Genomic DNA, 13,077 nt, shown 5'->3' on the forward strand with positions numbered 1-13,077 from the left:
TCTGTTGAACTGGTGTAACAACAATAATCTCTTCCTCAATATCAACAAAACGAAGATTGTCATCAATTTCAGGAAGCGTACAGGAGAACATACTCCCATCTACACTTACGGGGATGAAATAGAAAGGGTCCAAGAGCTTCAAGTTTTTAGGTGTCCAGATCACCAGCAATCTATCCTGGTTCCCCCATGTTGACACTATAGTTAAGAAAGCCCACCACCACCTCTACTTTCTCAGAAGGCTAAGGAAACTTAGCATGACTCACACCAATTTTTACACATGCACCATAGAAAGCTTTCTTTCTGGCTGTATCACAGCTTGGTATGGCTCCTGCTCTGCCCAAGACTGCAAGAAACTACAAAAGGTCATGAATGTAGCCCAATCCATCACGCAAACCAGCCTCCCATCCATTGACACTGTCTACACTTCTCATTGCCTCAGAAAAGCAGTCAGCATAATTAAGGACCCCACATACCCCGAACATACTCTCTTCCACCTTCTCCCATTGGGAAAAGATACTAAAGCCTGAAATCACTTATCAACCGACTCAAGAACAGCTTCTTCCCTGCTGCCATCTGACTTTTGAATCACATTAAGTTGACCTTTCTCTGCACCCTAGTTATGATTGTAACTCTGCACTCTCCCCTTTCCTTTTCAATGAATGGTATGCTTTGTCCAAATAGCACACAAGAAACAATACTTTTCACTGTATGCTAATACATGTGACAATAATAAATCAAATCAAATTCAAAATGAGATGAGCTAAAACAATATTGGTGGCACAGTGGTTAACGCTGCTGCCTCACAGCGCCAGGGAACTAGATCACTGTCTGTGGGGAGGCTGCATGTTCTCCCCATATCTGCGTGGGTTTCCTCCAGATGCTCCGATTTCCTCCCACCATCCAAAAGACATGATGGTTAGGTGCATTGGCCATGCTAAATTCTCCATCAGTTTACCCGAAAAGGTGGTGACTAAGGGATTTTCACAGTAATTTCATTGTAGTGTTAATGTAAGCCTACTTGTGACACTAATAAATACACTTAAACTTAAGTATTTGTGCCCTGAGCCTCCTTATTGACATCAACTGCACATGAAGCAGCCAGCCACATGTTACTATGTCATTGTTACCCCTCTTAATTATCATTAGGAGATGCAGTTATGCACTTTTGATTTAATTTGATTTATTACTGTCATGTGTATTAACATACAGTGAAAAGTATTGTTCCTTGTGAGCTACACAGACAAAGCATACCGTTCATAGAGAAGGAAAGGAGAGGGTGCAGAATGCAGTATTACAGTCATAGCCAGGGTACAGAGAAAGATCAACTTAGTGTGATGTAGGTCCATTCAAAAGTCTGATGGCAACATGGAAAAAACCGTTGTTGACTCAATTGGTATGTGACCTCTGACTTTTGTATCTTCTCCCAACGGAAGAAGGTGGAAGAGGGTATGTCAGAGGTGCGTGGAGTCCTTAATTATGCTGGCTGCTTCTCTGAGGTAGTGGGAATTGGAGACAGAGTCAATGGATGGGAGGCTGGTTTGCGTGATGGAAACATTTGGAACATTAAGTACCAATTCGGGTGATCTCTGGGCCTAGTCTGAGGAGGTTGAAATGACTCAGGATAACCAATCTCATTTCTGTAACTTCAGCTGAAGAGCAAGGACATTGCAGGGAGGTTTCCTGGCCATCAGTGTGTACTAGTGATGTTGTAAACACAGGGGGATATTTTTCCTGTGGTCACTGAGTGTTATTGATATCGTAAACACGGCAGGAGGCTTCATTCTGCTCGCAATTATCAGTGAAATTGTAAAACACGTTCTCAAAGATCTGATTTACAATTCTGTGGGAAACAGTGGACACACCAGATCTTCCCACAAGGCATTCAATATAATTTTCCATTATAGTGGTACTTTAAGTTGGGTTTATGGTACTGAACTGCTTCAGATAACAGGGTTCTGTAATAGCCTTGTATAATTCACGCGACTGATATTACGGAACAGGCTCCACAAACACTGGCAGATAAAGATTGGAACTGTGCACTTGTCCCAGAGTCACACGATTCACTTCTGCACGCTGGATGCCTGTTGAATAGCGAGGAAGGTCGGGATGGCCTGGAAGTTGGGAAACGGCATGGCTGACCTGGTGCAGGCAGATCCATCGAGTTATTCATGTGGCACGGAAGGAGGCCTTTCAGCCCATCAATGCTGCTGGCCAACTCTCTCGGTGATAAATCCCAGGGCCCAGAAAAATTTCTCCTTGATATGTTCACCCAATTCATAAGAACATAAGAAATAGGAGCAGGAGTGGGCCATCCAGCCCCTCGAGCCTGCCCCGCCATTCAATAAGATCATGGCTGATCTGTTGTGTCTCAGTTCCAATTTCCCGCCCTCTCCCCATAACCCTTAATCCCCTTGCCTACCAAAAACCTATCAACCCGCGTCTTAAAAATATTTAGCGAGGCAGCCTCCACCACTTCAACGGGCAGAGAATTCCAGAGATTCACCACCCTTTGAGTGAAGAAGTTCCTCCTCAACTCCGTTCTAAACCGCCTCCCCTTTATCTTGAGGCTGTGCCCTCTAGTCCTACTGTCCTTCCTGAGCGGGAAGAGTCTCTCCACCTCTATCCTATCCATCCCATTCATCATCTTATACGTCTCAATGAGATCTCCCCTCATTCTTCTAAACTCTAACGAGTACAAGCCTAGTTTATTCAGCCTCTCCTCATAGTTCAACCCCCTCAACTCCAGTATCAGCCTAGTAAACCTCCTCTGCACTCCCTCCAAGGCCAAAATATCCTTGCGTAAGTGCGGAGACCAAAACTGCACACAGTACTCCAGCTGCGGCCTCACCAATGCCCTATACAGCTGCAGCAAGACCTCCCTACTTTTATATTCAATCCCCCTCGCTATGAAGGCCAGCATCCCATTCGCCTTCCTGACCACCTGCTGCACCTGCAAGCTGGGTTTTTGCGACTCATGCACAAGGACCCCGAGGTCCCTCTGCACCGTCGCATGCTGCAGTTTTTCTCCACGTAAGTAATAGTCCTTCCTAGCATTATTCCTACCAAAGTGGACCACCTCGCACTTGCCAACATTAAATTCCATTTGCCAGTTCCTGGCCCATTCGCCCAGCCTATCTAGATCCTTCTGCAGACTCTCCACACCCTCCGCACAATTTGCCGTTCCCCCAATCTTGGTGTCATCAGCAAATTTTGACAACATACACTCGGTTCCCTCCTCCAGATCATCTATATAAATGGTAAATAGCTGAGGCCCCAGCACCGACCCCTGGGGCACTCCACTAGTCACCAATTCCCATTTGAAGATTTGATTGAATCTGTCCCCACCATCCTGAATACCAGATCATAATGACTTGCTGATGTGAAATAAATTTCCTCATATTGTTTCTGTCTGCTACAATCCAATTGATGTTATAACTAGATGGGAAGATCCCAGAATGGAACAGTGATTAAAAAACCATGAGGGTGATCCTCCCATCCCGCGGTGCTAATTTTTTAGCGCAGTGGGACAGGAGATTGCAACAGCCCCCAATGTGTGGAATCGCGCTGGGCGTCCTGAGTCGCTAGTGTCTCCCAGCAATGGATTTCTGGCACTTCATCTCCACACTGGAAATTGGCGGGGAGACGCATAAACATTGCCATGTCTGTTAAACCCCAGGATTGGGGTCTCTGCACCCACTAGCATCTCATCCCTGCCACCAGAGTGGTTCGCTCCTGCAGGGAACACTATAGCTCCCCACTTATGGGAAGCTAGTAGCCTGATCATGCTGGAGTGAAGGGGGGCAATTGGGGACCTGCAGAGGCAGTGTGCCCCCTTGGCACTGACACCTTGGCTGCCTGTGCCCCCTGGTGTTGCCCAAGGGGAAAAGTGCCAATGCCCAGGGGGCCTAATGGGGAGGGCAGGGCCTGATGGGTAGGGCCTGGTGGGGCAGTCGGTGGGGGTGGGGGGGGTCCCACTGCCCTTCTGCAGTTGGGATCAGTGAGGAGGGGCAGGCCAGCGATCGGGGATAGCAATCAGGTGGTGGGGGGGGGGAACAGAGGGCGCCAGCCTGCTGGGGGAGGGTTGGGACTGGGGAGGGTGTGTGTTCTGAACTGCAATGGGGGCAGGGGAATCGGGCGGGGGTGGGAGAGGGCACCAGCCTGCTGGGGGAGGGTTGGGATTGGGGAAGGTGTGTGTTCTGAACTGCGGTGGGGGTGGCGGAATCGAGGGGTTGGGTTGAAGCTGGGCTAGGCATGCATGTGGGCCAGTAAGATCAGGCCGTGGAGCTGGAGAGCTGGCATTGCGGGGGTCATGGGGCTGGCCAGCAACTGGGAGGCTGGCAGCATGATTACTGCACATGCACTGATCTTGGCATTGACAGATCAGCGCATGCGCAGTGCTGCAAACTAGGCAGTTTATCGTGGCTTCCATGCTTTTGGCTCTCAGTGTTTACTTAAAAAGTGAAGGATCCTGTTTGTTTTTTCATCCCCCTTCCCAACTCTGCCTGCCCATGCCTGGAAGTAGGTTTGCCAACTCTCCAGGAGTAGTCTGGAGTCTCCAGGAATTGAAGCTCAAACTCCAGGTCCTTGCTGTGTGGAACCCTGGAGAAAAACCGTCAGGACATTAAAAAAATTACTTTACAAATTTTTTCTTTGAACATTTCCCTTTACCAGGTACAAAATATTGTATAACATTGAGGATGGGATTGGGGATGTTGTTGGAGGGGATTGGATTAGAAATCCATTTGCCTTTTGAAACACCTGAACCCTTGGGAAAACATTGCACGATTGACAGCTCTGGCTCTCTGATCCATGCTGTCAATTGCACAATATTTGATTATAGAAGATAAAAATGTCTCAAGTGCTTTCAGTTTCAGCTATTGATATTTTAAAGGGTCTGGATGACTGAAAATTTTATTGGGCTGTAGTAAAAAGGAATTTATTTTAAAGAAAGCAGAAAGTTATCAATGAATCACTGTTTTTTTTGAAAAGAAGCCTTTTTACTCATTCTGTTTTCACAATAGGGTCATTTGTAGTGTATAGTAGGTGAATGGACATGGAAGCACCATAGCCTAGCATGGTGAAATCATAAAGGATGAGTAAGGGCATTCTATGGCATGGGTGACATTACAGGCAATATGGGATGTGTGAGCAGTGTCCCTTGGCATGAGGAGGGCATAATGGGTACCATTCAAACTTACTTTTTAAAAGGTTCCTTCACACACATTGTTCACGACACTGCAGAGTTATGGTGAAGCATGACTGTTTGCAGAGCTGACCTGACTCCGTGACATTGCAGAGGGCCAAGATACACCCACAATGAAGCAAGATAGGTCGGGAATGCAGGTTGCGGGCTCACATCCCAAACCAATCCCGCATCCTTAAAATGCCGGGAATCCTGGGTTCGGGTCCTGGTCCACGGAACCTTTCTGAATCAGCAAGAACGAAGCCCAGTTATTTTGTTTTGTGATGTTGATTGAGGGATAGACATTGGCCAGGACACAGGAGATAAACCCCTGCTGTTCTTCAATTGGTGCCATGGAATCTTTAACATCCATCTCAGAGAGAGGATTGGACCTCGGATTAATCTCTCACCTGCATTGGAGTATCTGCCTTGACTTATGTGCCCATGTAAGCAGGAATGGGACTTGAACCCAGAACTTTGTGAATCGAAGGAGAGAGTGCTACCAACTGTGCCATAGCTGACACGTAAATCCAACAAAAGCAAAATCTTGTGGATGCCAGAAATCTGACATAAAATGCTGGAAAAGCTCAATAGGTCTGGCGGCATCAACGGAGAGAGAAACAGAGTTAGTGGGCAGAGTTCTTTGGCCTCCGGGACACCTATTTCTCGGCCGTGGGAGGCGCCAAACCATTCGCCAGTGGCGCATCTTCTGGACCCGCCGCTGTCAATAAGATTTCCTGTTGAATCCGAGCCACGTTGCCGGGATACCCGTGGCGGGGAGTGGGCCATCAGCGGGACTGGAAGATCCCGCTGCCAGCTAACAGCTGGAGAATTCTGACCATTGTTTTGAGCTGAGTATGACTTTCCTTCAGGACCGAAGGGGGGTAGAAATGTGGTGAGTTACATGTCTTCAAAAGAGGTGGGAGGCGGAGAAAGAACAAAGGGAATGTCTGGAAAAGGGTAGAGGGCAGAGGAATGTAATGAAAAATGTCAGTGGGACATAAAGCAATGGGAGCGGTAACAGTTGTATTTAGAAGACAAAGCATTTGCTAGAAATCAGATAAAGCATTATCTATTTGCAAAACTAAATTTTAGCTTTATTTGTACTTTATTGCCTTCTAAAGGATTTCAAAGTTGGTGCTCTCTGCACAGAACAAAGATTTATCCTAATAAGATGTTTCCAAATGACACAGGGTACAGTCTTTGTAACTGTTCAGTCTGAATGGCTAAAAACATTGGAATTGCAGATTCTATTTTCATTTCACTGAACCACTTATTCGCTAAGGTGAACGAACAGGAAGAGATGAAATTCTCTCAAAGATGAGTGGAATTTTATTGTTTTATAAAAATTATTTTTTGCAGACAGTGGAAGTGTACACAGCAAGCCCCCCCTCCCCTCCTCAGCCCCATCAACCTTGGTATCTTTACATTAACAGAAATAGCTTGAGAGTTTCTATTCCAGTGTTGCCTGTGGATGCTTTTTGGTTTAGTCTAGAATTGCTATTTAGAAGATGTGTGTGAAATGCTGTACTCATTTTACTGGAATAGGGCTCCGAGAACATTGATAGTTAATTCGCATTTCAGAGTTGACTGATGATTCTAACACAACCTCTGCAAACTGCTGTCACCTAATAATTAGCAAATGATCCCTGGATTATGCAGTTCATGTACATCAGGATATGTTCAGCAGCATTATGCCAATGTTCATACAGTGAGGAGCTGGGAATGACAGATGCAGGCTATTTTAGGGGTTATTTCAGGTCTATTTCTATTGATGTTGAAGTATGCTGGAATTTTCCCATGGTCTATGTCTGTCCAGGTTCCAGTGCTACGCACTGCGCGTTAGCAGCTGATCCTGGAATGCACTGTTGCCAGGACAACAAATAACCTCAATTGAAAGGAGCCAACCTCTTTATATTGTAGCAAGACAGCCTGAAAGCTGCTTTGTTGGATGATGTAATGCGATGTATGCAAAATGAGCAAACGCCGTAATTCTATTTAGAAAATCTTCAGTGACTCTCAAGGCTCAGCCAAAATAATAAGGCCTTTAGGACACTATACAATACTTGCCATGCAGGCAGGCTTCCAACAACAGGTGTACCTCCCAGAATATTTCACAGGCAAGAAGACAATAGCTGAACCAACCAACCAACAAACGGTTGGGTTTTATCTCAGCGGGAAGAAACGTTTGCCGTGTCAGGCATAAAATCCACATCGCTTGGATAGTGACCAATTCATAGTGGCTGGAGACATGTAACAAAACTCAACGGTGGTTAGCACTTGCTGCCTCAAAGCACCAGGGACCCGGGTTCAATTCTGGCCTTGGGTGACTGTCTGCGTAGTGTTTGCACGTTCTCCCCGTGCCTTTCCTCTGGGCGCTCCGGTTTCCTTCCAAAGATGTGCTGATTGGCCATGGTAAATTGCCCCTTAGTGTTAGGGGGATTAGCAGGGTAAGTATGTGGGTTATGGGGATAGGGCCTGGGTGGGATTGATGTTGGCGCAGGCTCGATGGGTCAAATGGTCTCCTTCTGCACGATGTAGAGATGCCGGCGTTGGACTGGGGTGATCACAGTAAGAAGTCTGACAACACCAGTTTTAAGTCCAACAGGTTTATTTGATAGTAATCCCACAAGCTTTCGGAAATGGTGTTCCTTGGTCAGGTGGTGTGTGCTTCCAACGCAAGTCACTTCCAATGGTATTTTGAAATTCCCAGATGTGTAGCCTCTACTACTCCATTTGCCATAATGCATTTGCAGTTACTGATTTTCTCAATCATACCTTCAGCTTCATCAACCCTTGGCCCTTGTAAAAACCCTTACCCTCATCCACCCCAGTCCTTCCACTTGGTTCGGTTGCCATATTTGCCACCTGAAGTCCAAGGCACATGGATTTGAACATCTATGGCACACAACCAATATAACTGTCAGTCACCAGATCCGGCTATTGGCTATCAGTGCACCATTGGGCTTTGCTGAAATTCTTCTTGATTCAAAGATCCCATTTTAACCACAATAACATTTCAAATGTAATTTGTGTGGAACATATTGAAACCATTCCCATTGATACGCTGAGGCAATACATAAATGCAAGAGTATTTTTTTGCGAAGCACATGTAACTTTAGGACCTTGGGAGGAATATGGATCAGAAGATCCCAGCATTGATTCTCGCTCTGTACTGAGTTAACTAAAGGTCATGGGTATCTCAGGAAACTGAGGTTAAATGCTACCAGGTTTGGCCTTTAACTGGTTGAAGGTTGTGTAAATGAAGAAAGACAGAGCGGTAATGCATTTTTTAACAACAGAGAGAATGAAGAGATGGAAACTATGAGAAGAGACTTGATTTCCACATATTTAGGGTGTGGAGGAATAATATTCCCATTCGTAAATTTAAAAGAATTCCAACATTCTTTCCTGTTGCGACTGATACGTATTATCTTAATTATTACCAAGGGAGAGATGCACCAACAATCTCTTTCCATTTGCGAGAATTAGCTTCTGATTCAGTGCTTGTGATCTGTTTTACAGCCCTAGTTTCATACTGTAAAACCAGTGACGCATTGCAACACCGCAATAACTGACATTTATTACTTTACAGCAGGGATACGCTGCATTCTGAAACTGCAAAGAATACAGCAAAAGGAATCTCAGTGATATTTTGGATCAGGCGCTCTGACATTAGAATCATACAGCAAAGACGGAGGCCATTTGTCCCATTATCTCTGTGCATGATCGTCAAAAAGGCTGTCCGCTTAGTTCCACTCCCTTACTCTTTCGTATAGCATTGCAATCGTTTATTCCTTTTCAACAATGTTACCTTTTATTATAAATTACCTTTTGAAAGTTACTGTTGAACCTGCTTCCACCTCCCGTAAAGGCAGTGCATTCCAGACCACAACAGCTCATTGTGTTAAAAAAAACCCCTTTCTTCCCTCTGACTCTTTTGGTCGTTTAGCGTGAATCTATTATCGGCCACCGACCTTTCTGCCAGGGGAAATAGCTTCTTCTTTTCTACTCGATCAAAACTATTCATGAATTTGGACACCTCTGTTAAATCTCATCTGGTCTAATGAGAACAGTCCCAGTTTCTCTCTCATCTCCATGTAACTCAGGTCCCTCAACCCTGGTCCCATTCTAGTAAATCCCCTCAGCGCGAAATTGATCTGTTTAGGTACTGATTGTGTACTGCTCTCAATACATGCTGATTTTTTTTGCCCTCTTGTTAGGCTAATAAATCCATATGGGTCACCCTGAAATGCCGCTCAGGCCTGCTTAATTCAATGCAGCCAGCGCAATATTGAGTTGTTGTGACATTAGGCTGCACACTGCTTCCTTTTCCCTTAATTAGTAACCCATCATTGTAATTTCTGTTCTAGAATCCCTGCTGGGTTACAGCTGGTTCTACATGTCCTTCGCACACAGTAGGACACAAAGGAATCTTCATTATTTGTTAAACAAAATTACATCAAATAAAATCAATCCATTTGCCACTTGATATTTGTTCTGGTACTGGCAGAAATACGCACATTATACATCTACAATTTTTAAGGATGAAAAGCTGAATCAAACACAACCCCTGAACTTGTACCAGTGATGAGAAGAAATGACCAAGGCAACGAGATTATAATGTTTTTGAAAGATGACAGAAAGTTCCTATATTGATTACACTTCCACCACGTGGAGAGGATATTGTCTCTGTGAAATATTAATACACGCAGACTGACAGATCACAACATTTAATTTCTGATTGCTAAGCCATTAAAGGGAAAACACTTGCAGGTGCTTGACACTAGCATATCCCACCTTGTAAAGCCTGGGAGCTGTTGCACTCTCAATTTTTATTTGTTGTTCTAAATGAGAAACTTATAAAATAGGAGCAAGAGTAGGCCACTTGGCTCCTTGAGCCTGCTCCACCGTTCAATAAGATCATGGTTGATCTGTTTGTGTTTTGTATTCCACAATCTATGCCCCATAACCTTTGGTTTCCTTGCCGAAATAGAATCTATCTACCTTCGCTGTGAGAATATTCAATGGCCCCCACTTACACCACCTTCTGAGGCAGAGTTCCAAAGTCGCAAACTCTCTGAAAGAAAGGTGACCCCTAATTTTAAAACAATGCCCCGAGTTCTGGATTCATCCACAAGAGGAAACATCTCTTCCACATGCACTTTGTCAATACTGTTTAGGATCTTAGATGCGTCAATCGAGTCATCCCTCACCCTTCTAAACTGCAGTGGAAACAAGCCTAATCAGTCTAACCTTTCCTCATACAATAACCCACTCATTCCAGGTACCAGCCTAGTAAAAATCCTTTGAACTGCTTCCAATGCATTTACATCCTTCCTTATATCAGTAGACTAAAACCGCACACAGCATTTGAGATATGGACTGGAATTTTCTGCTCCCATTTTCATTCACAGATTCAGTAATGGGAGGGGAAAATCTCAGGGGATGTCCAAACTGTGTTTCACACTGATGGAAAAGCTGACGTGATTGTCTCTTACCCCGCCAGCGACATAGGACAACATAATTTCCGTACATCAGCGTATCATTATCAGGCCTCAATGCTTGAATCATTTCCCCGTAGGAATGTCAATCACAATTGGTCTTCAAAGGCAGGCACCTGGTGAGTAGACCTTCCAGAGGAGCTCAGGAAACTGCATCGCACAGGGGAGAAGGGGTTGTGCCTAGGCTGTGCCAGGAGTCAGTGCCGGGAGGGGGGGTGTTGCATGGAGAGAGTATTCCTGGTGAACTACTGTGCAGCGGGGCTGCCTTTAAAACGGTGCCCCACCCCCCGCCCCGCTTCGAAAACCAAAGTTTCTGATAGAGCACACCTCACCAGTGTGACCTACTAGGACCCACCCCTCAAAGTTTCTGAGCTGAAGTCCCGAATAATACAATGGAGAAAGTTGGTGCTGACGGGTTCAATGTCATTTTTCCTGCCCGTTATCAGCCTTTGCTGAATTTAGGGAAAATTTTGCCCATGTTTTGTCCTGAATAGTGACAGGCCTCTTGAGTTTTGTTGGAGCTGCATTCATTTAAGCAAGTGACGTGTATCACACTCTTGACTTGTGGCTTGTAGATGGTGGAAAGGAAGCAAACTACTCACTGCAGAATATTGCAGCCTCTGTAGGCATTGTATATTCCTGTATACAAGCCAGGATATATAGCCTGTATATAACCTGGCTACAGGTTATATAGCCTGTAGCCATAATATTTATGTCACTGGTCTCATAAGTTTCCAGTCAATGATGATCTTTGCAGTGTGAGATTCAGCAATGGGAATGCTGCTGAATGTCAAGGGAGGTAATTATACTGGGGGGTGATTTTGAGCCTGCGCTCTCTGTCTGCCGAAATGGGGCACACTCAAAATCCAGAAAGCGCGATTTGTGCCTGCAAGTTTCCGAGTTCCAAAGCTGCACATCTTTGGCCTGTGGGAGGAAACCTACAGACATGGGGAAAATGTGCAAACTCCACAAAGACAGACACCCAAGGCCAAAATGAACCCAGGCCCCTGGCGCTGTGAAGCAGCTGTGCTAACCACTGTGCCAGCCAGCTGCCCGTACAGCAATTTCCTTTCTCAGCTGGGACCGTTGACACTTCCCACTGTAAGAATTAAAGGTGCCCTCTCACAGAAACTCCCATCACTACTCAAACCTGGAATGCTCCAGAGGAAGGCCCAGGCAAGCACAATAACTGATGGGCATGTGGCCCAATAAAGTGCTCAAATCTCACTGTTGATTAGACTATTAGTCAATATGTCTGGGAATGGGAGCAATGAGTGCGGTTGGAACTTTGATTTTCTCTGGCCAAGTCTTGCACTCTTCCCTTCCCTTTTCTAGGTTAATACGCCCCTGTTTAGAATGCATTTCGGTCAAACCCATTTACACATTTTGGGCCCTTTAAAAGTTAACAGCTGGCAAATAAAAATGCAAGTCCGACTCTGGATTTCAAAATGAAGTGTGACACCACAATTAGTCATGGCACATGCCAACATTCCAATGCTGTTGTGCAATGCGTGTTTAACAATGTCATCAGATAAAAACATCATTTAATAAAACAGCGTGAAAAGCTAACTTACAGATAAAAAACACTCAATGTTTTATTGTCTGCTGGGGTTTCCCTCTAATTTCCTGCGCAGGTCTTTGGGCATGGCCTTTTTTTTATTATCCTCTTGGGAATAAAAGTACAAAGTTTCCCAAACAATAGTGAACAACATTTCAGCCACGATCTGATTGAACGGTGGGGGAACAGACTTAATGAACTATTCCTATTCTAATGGTCAATATTTACCGGCAATATTATTCTGTGCTAGGACACCAGGACTCCATAGCAATAATTTCAGTCGACTGCTTAGAATGAATGAGGTCAAAGTTGCATCATTATTGATTCTTTTAATAGAGTCAGAATTAGATTTAAGGCTCCTTTTAGATGCCCTTCAGTTTCACCCAGCCCTGTAAATATTGGATATCTTAGTATCACCTTCACATTCTAACACTATATTCAGGTCACCTACACTTTCTTGATAACCATTTGATAACATTATTCCGACACTCATTAAATTACTCTGGAAATCTGAGTCATACAATGTTGTCAGTCCATTTGGACATGACAGTCATGAATAATTTGATGGAATGTTAAGATAACTATAAAGTACCCAATCCAACATCCCATTTCATTTTTCCTCCAAGGTTAAATAACATGCATTAAATAACATAAATTCAAACGTAAGCCCATGTTAGGAAGTGTTGTGGTTCAATGGTGGTATTCCTACCTCTGAGCCAGATACTCCAGGTTCCAGTCCCACTACAGGAGAATGACAGCCATGGATAGGAGTGTTCATAATGTGGCCAAACAGGTTAACTATCAGCCTGTAAATCCTTCAAATATGCCTGGTG

The sequence above is a fragment of the Carcharhinus amblyrhynchos genome, chromosome 12, assembly GCF_965287045.1.
Source record: "Carcharhinus amblyrhynchos chromosome 12, sCarAmb.v2.hapA, whole genome shotgun sequence".
Taxonomy (NCBI): Eukaryota; Metazoa; Chordata; class Chondrichthyes; order Carcharhiniformes; family Carcharhinidae; genus Carcharhinus; species Carcharhinus amblyrhynchos.